The sequence below is a fragment of the Macaca fascicularis genome, chromosome 8 (genome assembly GCF_037993035.2).
Source record: "Macaca fascicularis isolate 582-1 chromosome 8, T2T-MFA8v1.1".
Lineage (NCBI taxonomy): Eukaryota > Metazoa > Chordata > Mammalia > Primates > Cercopithecidae > Macaca > Macaca fascicularis.
Window position 1 is genome coordinate 140,806,767 of NC_088382.1, and position 22,414 is coordinate 140,829,180.

Consider the following 22,414-nt stretch of genomic DNA (forward strand, 5'->3'; position numbering starts at 1 on the left):
TATATTTATAAAAATAAAATACTCAAATTTCTTCCATTCAATGATCACCAACTTGCCAATGTAAAGAATTGAGATAATACTAAACACATGTTATACTTAAGAGTGAAGTGCATGGTTTAATATTGAAATGTTCCTCAGCTGATACATGCAATTATTCTGAATAGTGGAGTACCTTCCAAACCACAAATTGTAATATGAAAGGATTCAAGAAAAATGGATGTTTGAGATTCCTGGAAATCTGGTGCTTTAATAATGCCAAAAAAATTATTCATGAGAGGAAAAATTTCACAAAGTAATCATTGTATCTTTTCCCTTTCCCAAATATTTTCACTATTCAGGTCTTTTGTGCAAAGTCATGTCCACCCCCAAAGTCTGAAGTGGCTGCATTCACAAACTTACATGGAATTTGGACTTGGCTATCTTTCCTTTCAAGAATATATGGTAAGAGATCTTGAGAAACGCTTCTCTGAGGCCTGAACAATGCCTGTGAGCTGACGCTTTCGTTTCCGGGTTGTGCTGTGCCATTGTTGAATATAGGTTCCCAAGAGATAGGTGCACAAATGTGTTTTTATAAATTTACTCTTATTGCATCTGTGGTATTCAGGATCTTCTAAAGCATAGGGTTCAGGGAAAGGCCACCTCTTGTGTCAGAGTCTAAAGGAGATGCAGTGCGGATATGGCAGATCAGCACTCAACCTCCATTCCAACCTCCTTCCATATACATTTATTTTTGTAAAACTAGTAATCTAAAAATTACATTTCCCAGACTCCCTTACAAGTAGGGTTCTGGTTACATTGCGTTTCGGCCAGCAGTTGCACTCACATGAGATTTGGAAGGAGAAGTTGATCAGAAGCGATCTTTCTGCTGATGTTGTTGCAGCTGGCAAGCTCAGTCATGGAAACAGCAGGTTTTACGTAGCAACATTTCAGGCTCCAGTCTGAGGGTTGGCCTCTGGGTTTTGCTAGTGCCGAACTGGCATGTATAAAGTAACTAGGTGAGGTGTCATCCTTCTATCCCTAGGCCACAGACAAGGTGGTGTCTTCCTGGAGCCAACAGATGCTGTGGCAGCTTCCCTATATCCTTTTTGCCTTTGGCAGAGGTAGCAGCTCTCCTGGAGAGCCGTTTGGTGATGCTGCCTTATGTCCTGAAAGGAAAGCGAGAGCAGAGGCTTGAGAAGGGAATAAGGTTCAGGTACAGCCAAAGAAGAGAAGAAGAGAGAGCCAAACTTCAGTGGGTGCTCGCTTTCTGTGTCCTCCATAACGTAATTGCATTTTGGACCTTATTTAATGTTTTTAACTCAGTTTTTAAATAGGTGAATGATACAGTAATGCATCTTGCATGTATTAAAGTCCAATTATGAACAGGCCATGTTCAATTGCTTTCAAAATTATCTTCTCAATGAGTTCTCACAATAAAGCTTTGAACTATTGATCTTTATTTTACAAATGAGGAAATTAAAGCTCAGCAAAATTAACATCACATGGTCAATAAGTGGCAGAGGTGATTTGGGCCTTTCATTATTACCTCAACTTCAAAATTCTGTTTCCTATCACATGAAGCATGGAGATGGGGCTAAATCATGTGGATGACTCAGTTAGTTCTCTGGAGACTACCAGGATAATCCATTTGATATTTTCTTCTGCAAATCTCCATTTGTCTTCTTTGTCTATAAAAAGTAGTAGTAGATCAACCTTTGTTAAAGTAGTTTATTGATTTTATTTCTTATTGTGAATTGATATTTATTGTGAAATTTATTTGAAATAATTTGGATAATACATGAAAGCATGGAAAAGAACATAAAAATTATCCGAATCCCACTATCTCCAAATAACCACTGTGTACATTTTAGTAATCCATCTTTCTAGGTTTTATTTTTTCTGTGTAAATGAATACACACAATTACACTTATACAGCTCACATTCTCTAATAACCTGCTCATTTTACTTGACAATTGCTTATAATGATTTCCCGTCATGATTTTTTTTCCTAAATCTGCAGTCTAATACCCAGCTAATATTCCATTTAATTGATATGTCATAATTTATTTCACTGCTTTTATAGTTCTGAACCTTTCTTTTTCCATTGATTTTTGGCTGTCACACACAAAGCTGCATTGATCATACACATTGATGTTTCTTACATGCTTAATAACATCTGTAGGAATGGGATTTTAGGATCAAAATACATTGTGGGAGTGGATGCATGTATTTTATCATACTGCCTTCCAAAAGAATGTATCTCACATTCTCATCAATATTTTGTAAGAGCGGCCACCCCCACCCCTCCATTGCGATAATTATTTTAAAAAATTATGTTTAAAATTATTTTTAATTTTATTTTTTAAAAATTAGTTAAAATAAACCAAAAATGTGTATCACCTTAAACAGGAACTTATCCTTAATTCAATTAGAGCCATGTTAGCATTGAGTTATGTGGGGGATAGCGAAACACTTTGGTTTTTCTGTCATTTTCACCCAATATCAATGGGACTTGGAAAATAATGCCACCTTTCTTATTCTCATCCTACAGTTAAAACTGCCTGTTAAGACTTGTCCCCTCCTCACACCCTGAGAGAAGTTTGATCTCTGACATCAAGATGTGACAGCATGCTGTCTGGTTGAAACCTTTTTTTTTTTTTGCCTCAGTACAGACTTCCTGGAATCTAGGCCTTTTTGGACACTGTGATAAATGTTTGATCAGTTTAAAAGAAGAGGCAGAAAAATCCCTAAATATCTGAACTATGTCAGCAAATTCTCTGAAGTGGCTTTAGTGAACCTATTTTTAAAAATCAATTTTTGTACCTAGCACTTTGATGTTATTTTCCAAATTCCTTTTGCTATGATCAAAATCAGTGTTGAGTGAAGTACTTGGCTGGGCTACAGGACTCTTCCATGAGGCCTTTGGCTGGCAATAAATAGGGTAGAGGGATAGAAAAGTGTAGTTAGGGTCTAAAAGTTCGAAGGGAACCTGAATGTTACCTGGCCCAGTCTCTCTCCCAATCTTGGACCAGAGAATAAAAGACTGTGCATTCTATTTCCTCTGGTAGAGTTCAGCATAATGTTTGTATTTATATCATGCAATTGCAAGCATCCTACTTGCATTATCTCACATGTTCTCACATAATAATGGCCTGAAAAGATAATCTATTATCGTTGCCATTTTTCAGTTGAGAAAAGGGAGACATAGACAGATTATTTTGCCTAAAACCATATAGCAAGTAGAGTTGCTTTAGCATCCTGGTGCTGCTGTGCTGTGGAACCTGTGCGGTTTCTTAGCCAAGATGCCTGAGGAAACCTAGACCCAAGACCAACCCATGGAGGTGGAGGAGGTTGAGATATTCACCTTTCAGGCAGAATTGCCCAGTTGATGTCATTGATCATCAATACTTTCTACTCGAACAAAGAGATCTTTCTGAGAGAGCTCATTTCAAATTCATCAGATGCATTGGACAAAATTCAGTATGAAAGCTTGACGGATCCCAGTAAATTAGACTCTGGGAAAGAGCTGCATATTAACCTTATACCAAACAAACAAGATCGAACCCTCCCTATTGTGGATACTGGAATTGGAATGACCAAGGCTGACTTGATCAATAACCTTGGTATATCACCAAGTCTGGGACCAAAGCGTTCATGGAAGCTTTGCAGGCTGGTGCAGGTGTCTCTATGATTGGCCATTTCAGTGTTGGTTTTTATTCTGCTTATTTGGTTGTTGAGAAAGCAACTGTGATCACCAAACATAATGATGATGAGCAGTATGCCTGGGAGTCTTCAGCAGGGGGATCATTCACAGTGAGGACAGACACAGGTGAACCTATGGGTCGTGGAACAAAGGTTATCCTACACCTGAAAGAAGACCAAACTGAGTACTTGGAGGAACGAAGAATAAAGGAGATTGTGAAGAAACATTCTCAGTTTATTGGCTATTTCATTATTCTTTTTGTGGAGAAGGAACGTGATAAAGAAGTCAATGATGATGAGGCTGAAGAAAAGGAAGACAGAGAAGAAGAAAAAGAAAAAGAAGAGAAAGAGTCTGAAGACAAACCTGAAATTGAAGATGTTGGTTCTGATGAGGAAGGAGAAGAAAAGAAGGATAGTGACAAGAAGAAGAAGATTAAGGAAAAGTACATCAATCAAGAAGAACTCAACAAAACAAAGCCCATCTGGACCAGAAATCCTGACGATATTACTAATGAGGAGTACAGAGAATTCTACAAGAGCTTGACCAATGACTGGGAAGATCACTTGGCAGTGAAGCATTTTTCAGTTGAAGGACAATTGGAATTCAGAGCCCTTCTATTTGTCCCACGACATGCTCCTTTTGACCTGTTTGAAAACAGAAAGAAAAAGAACAACATTAAATGGTATGTATGCAGAGTTTTCACCATGGATAACTATGAGGAGCTAATCACTGAATATCTGAACTTCATTAGAGGGGTGGTAGACTCAGAGGATCTCCCTCTAAATATTTCCCGTGAGATGTTACAACAAAGCAAAATTTGGAAGTTATCAGGAAGAATTTGGTCAAAAAATGCTTGGAACTCTTTACTGAACTGGCAGAAGATAAAGAGAACTACAAGAAGTTCTATGAGCAGTTCTCTAAAAACATGAAGCTTGGAATACACGAAGACTCTCAAAATCGGAAGAAGCTTTCAGAGCTGTTAAGGTACTACACATCTACCTCTGGTGATGAGATGGTTTCTGTCAAGGACTACTGCACCAGAATGAAGGAAAACCAGAAACATATCTATTACATCACAGGTGAGACCAAGGACCAGGTAGCTAACTCAGCCTTTGTGGAACGTCTTCGGAAACATGGCTACATGGCTCAGAAGTGATCTATATGATTTAGCCCATTGATGAGTACTGTGTCCAACAATTGAAGGAATTTGAGGGGAAGACTTTAGTGTCAGTCACCAAAGAGGGCTTGGAACTTCCAGAGGATGAATAAGAGAAAAAGAAACAGGAAGATAAAAAAACAAAGTTTAAGAACCTCTGCAAAATCATGAAAGACATATTGGAGAAAAAAGTTGAAAAGGTGGTTGTGTCAAACCGATTGGTGACATCCCCGTGCTGTATTGTCACAAGCACTATGGCTGGACAGCAAACATGGAGAGAATAATGAAAGCTCAAGCCCTAAGAGACAACTCAACAATGGGTTGCATGGCAGCAAAGAAACACCTGGAGATAAACCCTGACCATTCCATTATTGAGACCTTAAGGCAAAAGGCAGAGGCTGATAAGAACAAGTCTGTGAAGGATCTGGTCATCTTGCTTTATGAAACTGCACTCCTGTCTTCTGGCTTCAATCTGGAAGATCCCCAGACACATGCTAACAGGATCTATAGGATGATCAAACTTGGTCTGGGTATTGAAGATGACCCTACTGCTGATGATACCAGTGCAGCTGTAACTGAAGAAATGCCGCCCCTCGAAGGAGATGACGACACATCACACATGGAAGAAATAGACTAACCTCCAGCTGAGGGATGACTTACCTGTTCAATACTCTACAATTCCTCTGATAATATATTTTCAAGGATGTTTTTCTTTATTTTTGTTAATATTAAAAAGTCTGTATGGCATGACAACTACTTTAAGGGGAAGATAAGATTTCTGTCTACTTCTAAGTGATGCTGTGATACCTTATATACTAAAGCAGAGCTAGTAATGCTTTTTTAGTTTCACATTGTTTTTATTTTAACAGATTGGGGTAATGTGTGTTGTAAGATGTATGTAACATGATGTTAACTTTGTGGTCTAAAGTGTTTAGCTATCAAGCCAGATTCCTAAGTAGACCAAATCTTGCTATCAAAGTGTTCCTGAGCTATACCTTGATGTTTAGAAAAGTATTTGTTACATCTTGTAGGATCTACTTTTTGAACTTTTCATCCCCTGTAGTTGCCAATTCTGCATGTACTAGTCATCTAGAAATAGGTTAAACTGAAGCAGCTTGATGGAAGGAACTCTCCACAGGGCTTGTTTTCCAAAGAAAACTATTGTTTGGAGGAGCAAAGTTATAAGCCTCCCTAAGCATATCATAAAACTGTTCGAAAATAACTCAGACTCGGTCTTGTGGATGGAAATGTAGTGCTCCAGTCACATTCTGCTTAAAGTTGTAACAAATACTGATGAGTTAAAAGAAAAAAAAACATATAGCAAGTAATTGCCAGAACCCAAATGCAAACCCAAGAAGCTTTATTCTTGAGCTCATACCCCCCTCACACTGCTCTTTGCCTTGATGATGGAAAGTAGCTATGCTTTGAGCCAGCCAGGAAAACTCAAGTTTGATCCCAGCTCATTCTCCACCTCTCTGATCTGCTCTCCCAGCTGTGCTGTTTTAGTGTATATTGATTGGCACTGTGGTGTAGGGAGAGAGGATGGAGTTCCTGTCCATCTAAGCCTTGTCTCCTCTATTTCCTCACAATGCTCCTTTGGGCAAATTTCATAGCCTCTCTGAAGCCTCGTTTTCCTCATCTTCATAGTTAGGATCACAATAATCACACCACTATTTAGTTGTGAGTTTGTAATAATAATTTAGAAAAGTGCCAAACAAACATGTTTTATTCATCTTTTTTTCCCTTTGTTTTGAGAGACAGGAACTCAAATATCCATGGCTCAACTTGCTGTTACTGTCTCTTGATTCAACATTCTCAATTCTATTGTTTTTAAAATATTAATAACAAGAACAACAACAACAATAATAATAATAATAATAATAATAATAATAAATGTCTAACTTCACATCAGTTTTACGTAAATCATCCTGGCCCATCATCATCTATACTTCTCACTACAATTCTGTGAGAACGGCAGTGACTTTATTATCACCCTCATTTTACAGGGGAGGAAATGGAAGCTTGGGAAGATGGGACCTGACCAAAATTATGGCAAGTCCACGTGAGTGAATCTGTGTCTTGAAAACAGGTCATCTGATATTGGGGCACAAATTTTTTCCACCACAGCGTACTTTCTTCCACTTCTCACATGATATATTTTCCACACTTTCTCTTGATACTCTGTTTTTTTCCTTTTAGGTCATGGTCATTGTCAATAACTTCTTGGAGGTTATTTGAGTTCAGCATTTCAAATGTGACCTGCCCCACAGCACATATTTTAATGTCCACTCCTTCCAGGATGCCTGGAAGAATGGGTTTCAGTCTAGGCTCTGTTTCTGATTTGTTGTGTGATATTGGTCAAACTGATTTACCTCTCTAGTCCTTGGTTTCTTCATTGTCAAAAGAAGGGATTGAACAATGTCATATATATGGTTTACCTTCAATAAATTTTGCTAGAATAAAGGAATGAATAGATGAATGAATAAATGATTAAGCTGGATAATTTCTTAATTCCTTATATCTTTGATTTTATATTAAGAATAGCATTCAGTAATTAATTAGCATGTTTCCATCTATATGATTGACTTAATTTCTTTAGCAATACTCAAAATTGAGCCAAGATTCTAACTGTCCAGTGGCAAGCCTCTTTCCTCGCTGGCTTCCTATTTTTATGCAGAAGTTCCCCCATTACAGCAACATCTTGGCCTCTTTGTTTACCTCCACCTTCAGAGAAGAAAGTAATTTAATTGACTAGTGAATTGCTCGGTTCATTCTGGTGCTTCTTTTTGGGATGTTCGTGTTTGTAAAAACGAAACATTTAGTCTGTTTTCTCCATTATGCACCAATTTAGTGGGGGATGACTTTATATGCCTAAAGAGGGAAACAGCTATTTGGAGTTAAGTTTAAATCAGAGTGTTAGTAAGACCATTGGCTCTATATGGAAATCATATTAATAACTATTAACAACTTTTATCGTAGTGAAGCTGACATTTTCATTTCTCCAATCTTGAATCCAGTTCTCAGGTGGCCCCATAATTAGAAAACAGTGAGACATTGTTTATTGACTACTAATATTCTGTCATTTGGTGAAAGCAAATAATCTTAAACACAGATAAGAAATAATATTTAAGGGTAAAATAAAAGGTACAGGACAGAGGATTTGTTGACCAGGAGCATGGTGTTGGACCCAAAACTTTGGCTTGTGGTATCCGTGGGGGATCTTAACTAGTTTGTAGTGACCTGTGTTGAACCATGGGACTGGTTTTGGTTTTACAGTTGTGTACTTCGTCCTTCTGGAGCCTGGTCTACAAATGAGTAGGTTTTATTATGCAAGCAAGGTGGAATTTTAATAAGCACACACCATAGAATATGATGGCCATTTAGATCTTCGTTTTGGGCTGTTGTAGGTGGGCCTTAAAGCATTCAGATGTGGCTTGCCTTAGTGTTTCAGGCAAGGTTGAGACAGAGATTAGAACCTTTTGGTCATGATGGATTGGAACCTTTTGGTCATGATGGGTGGTACAGAATTTCTGCTTTTCCTGAGATCCTCAGCCAAGAGTCAGATCTGCAAATGGGACTTCAAAACTATAAAGCTAGCTATGTTCCACTTGTACTGCAGAGCCCTAATGTGTAAAGTTCTTGCTTTAAATTGTTATTGTCAGGCCTAGGCAGGCAGCATTAAACTTATGGCTCTAAATTCCCTTTGCTACACTAAAGACCAAAGGAAGAACCTGAAGGTCCTAACTTCTTACAAATATGAGCTTGTCTGCCAGTTCCTGATAGTTGCACACCACTGCATGGTGTCAAGTTGGCATGGAGTTTGTTCATTTTGAAGCTTCTGACCATGACTTTAGTTTCCCAAGACAAAATGTATTTGTCCACAGAATGGTGGTATGTTTTATCAGCAAACAAAACAAAGAGAGATCTTCACTGTAAAAAAGAATAAACTATTTTCTTAGAGATACTTATTGAAAATCTAGAGGTTAATCAGGTAACTCAAAAGGCTACCTGTGCCTCAAATATTTACCACAAAGGTATTATGGAGACAATCAAGGAATAACTAGAATATATTGACTAGTATGCATTAGTCTTATTGTCTGGACAACAGCAATAGAAAAATGGAAATTAAGTACGGGAAGAGAGCGTTAAAGCAGAAACAAAAAAAGAGATTACCTTAGAAGAAATGTTGACATCTTAGAAAAATAATAAGGCAGATATAAAAGGGAAATTTGATGTTAAAGGCTATGATAAGCAGATATAAAATTAAAAGTAACTGCACGTTGGTATAAGTGCTCTAAAACAGGGCCTTAGGATATTTTGGTTGTTATTAGATCAGAAAAAAATGACAGTTGTACAATGAAATATAATAAAGGAAAAGAGGAAAGATCTTGGAAATTAGACTGGAAGTCACGTGCCAGGGTGCTGGCACTCACTAACAGGTGACCATATAAAGAATTCCCTGAAGACTGGGAGAGACGTGTGAGTGATTCAGAAAGTCTGTATAGGCAAAAGAAATCATCAGAACATATGCAAAAGAACTTCTGGATCGATTTCACAGTGACATAGATGTTATAGGTGAACTAGCAGCTTTTACATTTAATATAATTTTGGATTTATGATTTTAAGGCTACTATCCAGAGATAACTCTTTACAGTTAAATGATTAGATTAATTACATGATAACACAATCTTCCTTTTGATTAACTCAGTGTCAACGGATGAATAATTTTAATGAGATCTTCAGAATTCCTTTTGCCATATAATATGTAGCGCAATCCCCAGTGTGATAACTTATCCTATTCACAGTCCCAGGGATTAGGGTAGGATATCTTAGGAACTATTTTAGGATTCTTTCTACCACAACACACATAGGGAATCTAAGCAAAATAATGATTATTAAGTCCAGCCTACATGAGATGTAGTATGATAGAAAATTATCTCCTGGATTGGATGCTTCAACTCAAGAAAATGGACAAGACTTATTGAAGAGGCTTGAGAGAGAGAGGCTTTTGGCACACCAAGAAATTATTAATTTTACATATTACATTGTGGGAAACATCCTATAAGATAAAATTAAGCATTTAATACTGGACAAATAAATATCTTGACCAAAAAAGCAGAGAAAGAAAAGAAGAAAGGCATTTAATTACAGCAAACAGTAGAACTCTATTTGTTAGAGAAGGAAAGATGCCAAAGAAGCAGATTGAATAGTTAGAAACTCAGTTAAGTGTTCCTGTGAGACTTAGCAGAACAGAGGAAAAAGAAACATTGAAGGCATAGTTTACTGCAGCAAAATAGGATGTAGCAGAAAGAACTTCTACTCAAGACCGGGATCATTTAAAAGGAGCAAAGACAAAGTCTGGAGGACCTCGTGGAAGAAGAAGTGATCCTCACCAGGACCCTAGAACAAACATTTCCAAAGCATCAATAGCAGCCTTAGTTCTAGAATATACTGAGTGACTTTAACAGAAACGTTTGGATGAGGAGAAGTCTAGAAGGCAGATTTTTTTATGACCCAAGGAATTTCACTGCAAGGAGGAACAGCACCATCTCAGAAATGAACACGCTTGCTCACAAAGATAATGTGAAGGCTGTGGGATTGACGTTGTCCTGGGTGCCAGGAATGTTGAGCTCAACATGGTCAAGAGTGTTAAGAGGTTTTGAATTAACAGAGGCTTCCACAAATGGGTATGTCCTTGCTTTCGTGAAAGGGAGGAGTTTCATAAATGCAGCCCTTTAAGAAAGTAGATTAGGCCAAGGCAGGCAGATCATGAGGTCAGGAGATCAAGATCATCCTGGCTAACACGGTAAAACCCCATCTCTACTAAAAATACAAAAAAATTAGCTGGGCATGGTGGCATGCACCTGTAGTCCCAGCTACTCGGGAGGGAGGCTGAGGCAGGAGAATCACTTGAACCCAAGATGCGGAGCTTGCAGTGAGCTGAGATAAAGCCACTGCACTCCAGCCTGGGCGACAGAGCGAGGCTCTGCCTCAAAAAAAAAAAAAAAAAAAGGAAAGTAGATTAGTGAGACATTTTCCCCCATCAGGTATGGCAAATACACCATTAATACTTGATGGAAGATTTCTCCTAAATAGGTTTCAGCTCCAGTCTATAGACTCTAAATAGCTTAAATAGACTGACCAGCATTCTCGTCATGAGCATCCGCAATGCTCACAACTTCAGATACTTCTGAGTTTCTGCTTTTCCCTGGGGGCAATTAAGTACCAGAGTAACATTTTACTTGGTTTACATGATTTGGAGACTGAAACTTTATGCTTTCTAATTTTCTGATCATGAAGCAAGTGCCAAAATAATATTTTTAGCCTTATTAATTCTTTGGATTCTTTAAAAGGGGGAGCTCATGAGAGATTTGGAATTGGACTTATACAAATCTGAGACCCTATCAGAAATATATTTATTATAGTATGAAAGCTCAGGTTGTAGAAGTGAAGGGATCAAGAATCCTTCTGGGGCAGACATGGTGGCTTACACCTGTAACATCTCTCCATTTCCAATATTTGAGAGCTGGAGCACCATTTAGGTTGTCATTTGATCTCATTACAGAACCTCTGATGAGCTTTTTTGTACAAAGTGGCAGGGCACAATTAGGTAGAATAAAACATAAATTTCCAGTATTAGGTACAGCACGGCCTTGGAGTTCATTTAACTTATATCTATCTGGCATATTTTAGGGCTGTCTGATCCATTCTGGGGGCAAAATATTCAGTGTACCAGAAGGATACCACGAGGTATAGTGGTCAGTACTGAAGGAGTGACTTCATGAAAAGGGAGGCAGGAATGATTTGACAGATTGCTGATCTTCTGTTATAAGGGTTTGGCTTATAACTCCTTATAAGATATAACCCCTTGGAAGATCCTGGGTTGATGACTGGGCTCTATAATTTAAAAAATGTTAATTTTCTATAAATTATAAAAATGTTAGGGAATTGAAATGTTAGGGAGAGTTCTTTCTCTTGGTCTCATGTTTTCTACGAAGGGATCTCCTTTAGAACGATGTCCCTGCCCTCTTGCCCCAACTTTTTTATACCTCCGCATCTCCACTTCAACCAGAAGAGGACTGACCTATCTTATTGGTGGGTTTGGAAGAAGGAACCAACCCCTACAAGGAAAGTCTGCAGTTTTAGGGGCTAAGTTCATTTCAAAGAAGTGTTACTAAGCCAGTCTGAGTGCTCATCACACAAAGTTTTAGTCCGTGATACAGTTAACATAATTGTCTTCATGTCTCATCTCCTGACCCTTCTCAGTTTGTTCCAATGCATTAACTGAAACCTAATGAGTATAAAAGAAGTGGGGGTCTGGGTTCTAAATCTAGCCCTGCCACTGGTATGCTGCTGCCTGCTAGGAAGATTACATCTATTCCCTGCATCTGAGACATCTCAAATATATCAAGAAAGGATAGGACAAGGTACTACAGCTTAAACTTTCTTTTAGCTTTGCCATACTGTGGCATGAATGGGAGACCTTCAGAAGGGAGTTCACGTTTGCAGTCTGTGTTGCATATTGATTAACTGCCTTTTAACATCATAACTGGTAATCACTTATTATGCCCAGATTTGGGGAAATGGATTCCCAAACGGTGGTGTCATATATGGGGTCAACTATTCATTGCTATTAGGGTTCACCCAGCTGTCATTGGTGACATTAAAAATCAAACGGGGCGTTTTTTGGTCTCCCTGCCTTCTTATGTTTAGATAGTTCTGATCATTAAGATTCTGATAATCTAGACATTTTTCTCAGAGAAAGAATGAAAACACTGCCAAAACCTCCAAGTGGGTCGTGTTTGAATTTGGCTGTATTTAAGAAGTATGTCTACAAGTTTGAATTATCTCTTTCCCTGAAGAATTATTTTAGGGCTGATATTCCTGCCTCCCACCCTCATGATTTTGTGTTTTTCTCTCTGGCTTTCTCTTTCAGCCATGCTGTCTCTCTTAAACTTTAATCTTATTTATGTTTCTAATCTCCATAGTACCTGGACTCCTTGGCAATCAGCTTTTAATTTTAGTATGAAGCAGAGTGAGAGAAACAGATGAAATATCATTGCTAAATAAATATTGGGCTTCTCTTTGTAGTTTTGAAATATTTTGGAACATTAGAAGTTGAAAAAAGAGCCAGGATTTTGAAGATTTGTTTTGTGTGTGTAGTTTTTCTATGGGATACAGTCTGTCATATCCACATGGACATGGTGCTGTGAAAAGAAAGAAAAATGGATCACCGTGAGATGGCACAGTGGAAGGAAAAGTCTGTGTTTTGAGACCTACTTGCCTAGTTTTTTTGTATGACTACCTTTGGTAATAGTATTTCTGATAGTTGACTGAATACCTAGCAATGATGATATTTTACAAATTTTAATATTGAGGTTTCATTGTGTACAAAGAATGTTCACATAAGGGAACATGTAGTAGCTCTTCCCTGAGACCAGCAACGTCCCAGAGAGGTGCTGTTCTGTTGGTCTGAGTCTGAGTCCTGCAGTGAAGAGAATGGGAGAGAAGCCACATTTGACCCATGTAAACAGATACTATGGGAAAGAAATAAACCTCTGTTGTTGCAAGCCTGTGAGTTTTGGGGCTGTTTGTTACCACGGAATAATTTAACAAAGCTAAGAGATAGTGGTGGCAGCACCACAGAACCATTCTGAAAAGAGGAACTGATAATATAAAACAAAGCACAATGCAATGACAACAGAAAAAAAGATGATATAGGCTCCACAACAAGACAACTCAATTAGAAACTCTAGAATCTCTGGTGGCAAGGTTCAGATATCAGGTATCTGTGTTTTAAAAAGCATCCCAGGTAATTCTGATGTACCATGATAGCGGTGAACCACTTATCTAGAGGAAAAGTAGAAATAAGTTTGCTTCTTTGTCTATTTTCATTCAAAGACTTTAGAGGATTTATTTTAGTTGAAAAAGCCCCATGTTATGACTAAGTCAATTTGGTAAAGGGAGAGTGGTGGATTAGGATTTATGGTTCAAGCTTCAGCTAGTATTATCTGGTCTTAAGCAATTATGTAGTTCTCTTAGTATCTCAAAGGTTAAGAGCAGAGCAGGACTTGGCTTCATTCTTTCAATAGATGTGTATTGTTGGTTGATTGCAAACTGTGTGTCAGGCTCTGTGGTAAATGCAGAATTATTTCATTAACAAAAGTCGCCAATGTGATAAGGGCTGCCAAACAGTATTCAACCAAGCTGTGCAGAGATGCTGAATGGGACATCCAGCCCAATAGGTGGAAAGAAAGGCTTTCCTCTCTAGTTATAATCTGTAGTTCTAGTACTGTCTTAGCATAGTCTTCTTGTCTCTTTGTTCCAAAGACATAATTGTCTGGGAGAGTAAGGAAAGCAAAGACACTAGTTAGGAAAGACCGTATAATTACATTAGTAAGTACCATCTATCATTGTCTTTAACTACTACAAGCTGAATTACTTCAGGGTAAGGGAGCACCACATCTATGAGTTATTCTCAAACATTTCAGAAAAAAATAGATTTAATTATGGGGGAGGAGGGACGAGAAGAAGAAAAGACAAGGAGAAAGCGAACATTAACATTGGGAGGATCTAGGTGAATGGTGTATGAGACTTCGTGTATTCTTGAAACTCTTATGTAAATTTGAAAGTATGTCAAAATAAGAAAAAAGCTAAGGGGAAAAATTATGCTTTTCTTATACACAAAGATACTTTCTCTCTATTACTTTAGGAAAAGTCATAGTTGGAATGGTAAGGCTTAAGATGGACGGAAGTGCAGTAGTAAGGAGTCTTATCCTTGGTTTGGGATCAGGATACATAGATCTGGTTTAAGGTATCCTGAGTTTCTATGCAAGATGATACTTGTCTGGATTTTATTCAACAGACCAAGGGAACTGGTCTTGTTGGGAAAGGAGGATGATAGGGATGATTTTCTGATTCTGTGTTTCCTATTTATTTGCACAGTCCTACCACCATCTCGTTAGCCAAACTAAACCTAAACCCGTGGAATAATCTGTAACTCTTCCTCCATCCTGTAAGTTACTAGTTCCTGTAATGTCTCCCTCTGAAGTGTTTTGCATCCTCCTCCACCTGCCTCACCACTCCATTCCCCAAGCCTGCAAATACAATGCTCTCCTACCAGTACATCCACCATTGAGCTTGCCCTCGTTCCATTCAGGTCCCACGTGCAGCCAAGGTGACCTTTCTAACATACACAGCTCTCAAACACCTCTACTTATGCCATTTCTCAAAGCATCAATGGCTTCTTAAGTCCTATGGAATAAAATACAGAGGCTGCAACTTTTCATTGTTTGCCATCATGTGGCTCCAAAATTCTTTTTTATTCTTCCTACTACTAACACGTTTATGCACATAGCTTCTGCACCACTACTTTCTCTCTATCATTTATGTTTGTTTGATCTGAAACTTTATCTGTCATTCATGTATGCCTTCACTCTTTTGTTCACAGATATTTACTGAGCACCTACTATGCACTGTCTGTTGGGGATGCAGTGATAAATGAAGTTGATCCAATCCTTCCCTTCTCTGCATCTACAGGCTAATGAGAAAGATGCATTCTTTCAGTTAAAAGAAAAATATATGTATTTATACATGTTATAGTTATAAAAAGAGTTACAAAATAGAAATATACATGGGGACTCTACTATGTATATAGTAGAGGAATAGCTACTATATCTACTATATTAGGGGAATATCATGAGGATATTCCCCTAAAATTCTCCTACCCTCTAATATATCCGTATTTTTTTCCTTTGTTTTTCAAGATCCGAAATTTACCTGTTTAGATAGATCTTTCCTCAAGACTGATGTAATATCTTCCTCCTCTGAATGACAATAGTGCTCCAAGTGAACATTCCCTATACACTAGATCAATAGTTACGTATTATTATTCCCGAGCCTGAATGACTGTAGGTCAACAGTTACGTATGATTATTCCTAAATCTCAAGGAGGCTAGGTCAACAGTTACATATTATTTGTTGTTTTAATCCTTGTTTTACCTCCATTTCTAATCTCTGATGTCCACGACTTTGCATTTCCTGGTTTTTGTCCTTTTTATTGCCTCAGGGCCAATCATAGAACTTTTCTCATACTAAAGAATTCTGTGTACAAAATATTTATCGAATGAATAAATAAAAGAACTCAATGTATAACACGTAGAAATATATTGTACAGTATCCCTTCTGTAATAACATATGAGCTGATTTTATTAATACAATCCTTATTCGATCAAGAAAAATAATTGCTGATTTTTAATATAATCACTGCAACTTCTGGCCTCGACTGCCAAAATCAAGATCTGTTTTTAGGGCCTTGGACAAAAAATGTTGAAAAATATTTTAGTATTAAAGTAAATAATATACATAGAATATTGAACAATAAATAATATACCTGAATAAATTTGGCAGAATAAAAATTTTGAAATATTAAGTGATCTTAGTTAGTATTTGATAGCAAAACAGGGTGACTACAGTCACTATAGACTATAGTACACTTAAAAACAGCCAAAAAGTATAAATGTATTGTTTGTAACACAAAGGCTAAATGCTTGAGGGGATGGATACCCCATTTTACATGCTGTGATTATTATGCATCACATATCTGTATCAAAACATCTCATGAACCCCATAGATATACACACCTTCTGTGTACACACAAAAATTATAATAAAAAAGTTAAAAATGAAATATTAAGTGATCTTTGTCTATTTTACCATTTCTCCTTATGTCCTTTCTCCTCTCCCTATTGGAGTAGAGCTGTATCTAGCTATCCTTATCTTTCTCTGTTCATTGCCTCAGAGAAGGAACATGACAGGGAAAATGTCAATAACAAAAATAAGATAGGCTTTTCTTGGCTTTGGGGTCACAAACATTAGGATCTTTAGGAAGCAGAAAGTACTGTAGACATATACTAAATTTAAGAGAAAACTGAATGATTAGGCAGGGATACCCTGTCTTTTCTGCTCCCACTCCCACTCTAAGAATGATTTCTCTGACTAGAGGAATAAATTTTAAGAGAAAGCAATAGAGTTTAGTTAGACCTTGATGAGTTCCTGAAAAAGGAAACGTTATCTTATACTTCCTGGACTAAGCCAGGTGAGGCACACAAACCCCAGATGGATTTCTAGGTAGAGGCTGAAGGAGGTTGCAGGGCTCCACCAGGATGGTAGGATGACGAGTTTTAGCTGATACAGTATCAGTTAGCTTTGCAGATTCTCATGTCCCGGACTGGCATGGGGTTAACAGAATTCCTGGGTGTTCAAGATTGACCCAGGAGTATATAAGAGGCTTATGGTCAGTGATGCTGACCTGTCTGAACCAATGACCAAAGGCCATGTGAGAGAATGACAGCAAGGTAGATGACACTGGAGAGTTAATAGGGAGGACAAGGTGATCTTCAACACACATTGTATCACAATGTACACTCTTTAGAACTTTGATGATGGAACTGCACACTTCCGAAATACTTACATAATTTCCTTTCCTGTGTCGTTTGGGGTGACTGTCTTGCAAGTACAGTGCAGTTTTTTCTTGTTTAGCAAGCAATAAATGCAGCTTTTTTGTTTCAGATCTTGATGGCCTCTCTCTTCTTTTGATGCAATTGAATCATATACAAATTTTTAAAAATATTGCATACATGAGTTTGTAGATTTAGTATTGTACCTCCTAGGTGTGTATAGTACCAACTTTCAAAAGCTCACAATCTATTTTCAGATGTTGGCTGCTGGACTAAACAATTTTTGTAACACTGGCATATAATGTGAGAAATGCAAAACTAAGCTGAGAAGCTCATTTGAAAGAGCTCAATAAATGTCATTCCTTTTATTTCACAGATGCATAAATGAAGTTTGACAGAAGTTATGGAAAACTCACATAGTTATAGGGAGACGTGAGAGAAATACCCTGATCTCATGTCTCCCAGATTGGGGCTCTGTGCTGCATGCCTTGATTCTGATTCTGAATGAGCTGCAGAGATGTGTGCGGGGGGTACTCCTCTTTCTTCTACAGTAGGCCAGTGACTGTCAAACTTTAGGGTAAATCACAATCATCCTCTGAAGGGCTTGATACAACACTCTTGCTGGCCCAAACTACACAATTTATGATTCTCTAGGTTTGGGGAAAAGTCTGAGAATAAGCATTTCCAGCAAGCTCTCAGTTGAGGTTAACTCTGCTGGCCCAGGGACAACAGTTTAAGAACCACTCTTCTGGTTGTTTTCCTGACAAACAGGATTGAGTTAGAATTGAATGTGAGACAGAGGAAGAGAAAATAAATTAATAGACAGAGGGTTGGAAATGACATTTCCAGAGCTTCTGGACCCTTCCTGGTGGATCTAGGGCATAGAGGAAGAGGCAGCAGGGTACATATTTCTCTCTTCCACATCAGTAGGGTAAATCATAATCTTAAATCTCAAATTTGGCTACATTTTGGTACAAGTAAAATCATACTGGAGGAGAAAGAGCACATTTTGCTATCCTGGATAATCTGTTGCTGTGATTAGCACAGAACATGGCTCATGGGCCCAAAGACCTGGGTTTGAATTGTCATTCCAATGTGTTTATGTTTATGTTTCCTGACTTATGATCTTGTTTATGTTTCCTGACTTCTGTGGGCTTTGTTGCTATACATAAGAGGAGAGGATGAGATGATAGCCCTCTTAAAAGCTCTGTGAAGCTGCTTTAGGGTTTCCTTTTGAGGTGATAAAAATATTCTGGAACTAGCTAGAGATGATGACTGCATAACATTGTGAATGCATAAAGTATCATGAAATTGAACATTTTAAAATGGTTAATTTTATGTCATGTAAATTTTATCTCAATTTTATAAATATATCTATTGCCGTGAGTGTCCACTCCACAGAAAATAATCTGATGACTGTTAGTTTATTTCCCGGTTTTCCCCCCATCAATCTTGATTGGCTTCATCCTGAGTGGTCATTTGGTGCTTCTAGACTCTAAGCATAAATATTCTTCCACCACTATCAATAACAGCTTCTTTGTCCATTCTTATTTCCGGTTGCCTAAACTTGTGGCTGTGATAGGGCTGCTTGAAAACTTAAATAATAATAAAAAATATACTTCAAAGCAGCACGTAATTTTCCACTCTATATGTTATACAGGGATTTAGCTCAGAGGAAGAGAGAGAAAAGAGCCTAGTGATTATTGAGGACCTAGTATGTACTGGGTGCTTTTACAAATGTCATTTCATTTAATCCTCCTAATGACCGTGAGTGACAGATCATCTTATCCCACTTTTGGATTGATGTCAACTGGGACTCAGAGAGATTAAGAAATCCATTGAGAGTCAATAGACACTGAACTGGAATTAAAGAATTTTAAGCCCATGTTCTTTGCATCATATGCTACTCGAGCTCATGAGATTTCAGGTGAGAGGCTGGATACTGAGGGACTTAACAGAGGAACAGATTTTGAAGAGGTGGACATGGGGGCAGAGGACATTCCAAGCAACAGACGGTAAGCATAGAGGTAGAGGGAGAAAGTTTGGTGACGTATGTAAGGCAATCTCTGTAAAATGGAGCTCTCTTTCCAGGGACACGAAGAAGACAGTAGCTTAAAACAACATTATGGACTAACTTGAATGGCAAAGTGAACTGGCTCCTTTGGACCAGCATGGCGACATCTGACCGGCAGTCTTTCCTGGGCTCCCAACAGTGCTCTTAGTAAAGAATATAAGTCAATTAACCTGGTTCACCAGGACAGCCAGAATTGGGCTCCTGCTCCATGTAGTGGTCTCCCTTCTCATCGTTCTCCTCCTCACTCCCTGATCCCTAACGTGGGTTTGCTTCTTTTCAGTTTCAGGAACCCTCCAGGTCATTTCTCACCACAGGGTCTTTGCATATTCTGTTCCCTCTGCTTGGAGTTTCCTTCTCTAATTCTCTCTTTCCTCCATCCCATCTCTCCACTAAACACATTTCCTTTCTTTTTTTTTATTCCCATACCTATTATCATTCAAGTCACAGACAAAAATGTTACTTCTTTTAAGGTGTTTCTGAATCTCTTGGTTGGATCGCTGCCACAGCTCCCTAGGGATGCTTCTCATGCTTGTGAGAACATTTTGTTTCCGCTCACCACTCTAGATTTTAAGGCCCCTGGAAGCTGCAATTGGGCCTACCCTGTTCACCACTATATCTAAAGTTCTAACATGGTGCTCCAGAATAAAGCAGATGACGATAAGCTATCTACTGAATAATTTCTAATGAACGGAGCTGTTTGTTAAAAACATAAAGCTATGTAAAGGGAAGTTTCATTCTAGCCACACTCAGGCATCTCGTTACCCTTTTCTTAGCCTTCCCCGTGGAAGAAAGAGTGACTTGAGTGTCGGGTAAGAAAGGACACGTATGCATAGCTCAACCTTCTTCTTAAGAGCTATCCTGCTCACAAAGAACACAAATTATTGCTCTGTTTTTTCCTCTGCTCTGCATTTTAAACGGGTGTGCCCACCATGGGAGACCTGAGGTTGGTGTTCAGAATTAGGAAGTCTTTTCTTGCTGAAACAGGAAAAGTTCCCTTATCCCCCTCACAGGGCATGTGATCGGGGTGTGGCTCACTTCCTCGGTGTCCCGCTGCTCAAACCTCTGCGGGGAGCATACAGACAGGCAGGCGGTGGGACTCCGACCCCACGGCAATATCTAGGGTGAATGTTTACAGCTCCTGAAGCCCTGTGGGCATGTGTTATGGGGTGCTCTTTTAGTTAAGCCGTCTGAAGGCGGCTTGTGTTAGTCAGCTCAATTAGACCCCTGCCTTATCTCAAGGACAGGAGGCTTTCTGTATCCCAGCGTTTCTCGCCTTGGCGTAGTGGAAGAATCGGATCACACGCGGGCTTGGAGAATGAGTGCAAGCTTTCACTGAGTGGAAATAGCTCTCAGCAGATGCGGGAGCCAGAAGGGAAATGGTTTTCCCCCAGAGTCGGGCCACTCAGCGGCCCGGGCTGTCCTCTGACCACCCTGGTCAAACTCCACGTCATTCTACAGGTGGATGGCCTGCCAACCTGCCAGTGTATATCGGTGTGCTCTTATGCCTTGGCATTCCTCTCCACATCCAGCTGCTTGTGTCTTCTTCTGCAGATGTGTTCCTCTTGATGTCCAGCCACTTGTGTCTCTGGGGTTTTTATAAGCACAGGATGGGGGTGTGGCGGGCCAGGGCGATCTTGGGAAATGCAAGATTTGGGCAGGAAAACAGAAATGCCTGTCCTCACCTAGGTCTGTGGACACAGGCCTGGGGGGTGGAGCCCTAACCAGGGACCACATCCTCCTCTACCCAGCACTTCCCTGCCCCTCCTCCATATCATTGCCATCTACCTTAGCTACTGTCTCAATTCAACTTTTATCAGTAATAAACCTGCCTTTGATCTCTGTCTTACTCTTTTTAAAATGTTTTAACTGCTTAAAAACACAAAAGCAGAGAGGAGTAGAGATGATTTGTTAGACCCCCTCCAATCTCAACAGAAGATATGAGCTTCTTATTTATTAAAAATGGTGTATATATTTTTAAATGTTAGAAGCAGTGCTATAGTTAACATGAGACTTTGAAAACTATTGTGCAAGGAACTAACATGATTGGATTCAGCAATCTAGCAAACATTTGTTGATTATCTGCTCAGTACAAAGGGCTGCACTTGACACTAGTAGGGAGAGGAATACAGAGATGAATAGGAGCTATTCCAGGCCTGCTGAGAGCTCGCAGTCTATCAGCAAAGACAGACACATACATAAATAACTCTAATTCAAAAGCAGACTGTGATAAATGCTATTGTGGGGGAGTAAACAACATCCTATGGAGTTTAGAGGAGGGAGAAACTAACTGAAAATGAGGATCTTAAGAGAGCTTATAGGAGAGGAGAAATTTGACCTGGGCTTTGAAGAATCCATTTCCACTAGGGCCTAGATGAAGGAAACAGTGGTGGTGGGGGGTTCAGAGGGACCCTTGGACTCTAATCCCTGGTACAGAATAAGAAAGTCTTTGGAATGTGGTCAGTAAAGGGTCATGTCCAGATTAAGGGTGCAAGAGTAAGGAACTGTTCCCTAAAGAGACTCTATATTCTAAAAGATAAGCAGTTCATAATGAGGTGAATTCATGGGCAAGTTGAAATAACCTGGGTTGAAGAGTTTCCTGCCTTTGAAAGTTATTTGAAGTTGTTTCTCCCATAACCACAACACATTCCTTTCCTTCCCACTCCACCTAGAATAGATTGTTTTCTTGGTAGTCCCAAATTCTGTCCAATGCATAGATTTTCTTCTGAATAATTGATATAAGTAAGGGTGCATTTGAAATTACAAACAGATTTATTATTTTGAACTCCACATTATCAAAATGGGAAAGGAATATTTCATCAGCTCACCGTCACCCATGACTCCTGTCACATGTACCACGGTATAAAAGACAGGCCAAGCATGGAACCTGTAAGTGATTACAAGATTCAGGGCTCTAGCACACATTTTGTCCTGAATCACCTAGCTTAACTTATCCATCAGAGTGGACATTGGTTGTTTTCCACCTAACCAACAGCTTGTCTCTTTTCCTTTTAGCAGAGCCTAATTCTTATGGGGATGTATTTCTTC

At 38.9% G+C, this 22,414-nt stretch overlaps 2 long non-coding RNA genes and 1 pseudogene across 2 annotated transcripts in view; 2 read left to right on the top strand and 1 right to left on the bottom strand.

Annotated features, from left to right (window-relative positions):
- LOC107130697 (uncharacterized) overlaps positions 1-22,414 on the top strand; it is a 276,412-nt gene that overhangs the window by 99,146 nt on the left and 154,852 nt on the right. The window contains exon 3 of the long non-coding RNA XR_012416642.1: positions 339-441. This is a non-coding gene — a long non-coding RNA (uncharacterized lncRNA). The remainder of the gene's footprint in view (positions 1-338; positions 442-22,414) is intronic.
- LOC135964821 (uncharacterized) lies at positions 232-17,215 on the bottom strand. The gene is made up of 3 exons (XR_010577494.1): positions 17,148-17,215; positions 1,526-1,667; positions 232-1,145 (listed from the first exon to the last, which is right to left on the bottom strand). It is a non-coding gene; the product is annotated as an uncharacterized lncRNA (long non-coding RNA).
- Positions 3,267-5,593, top strand: LOC102145983 (heat shock protein HSP 90-alpha-like; annotated as a pseudogene).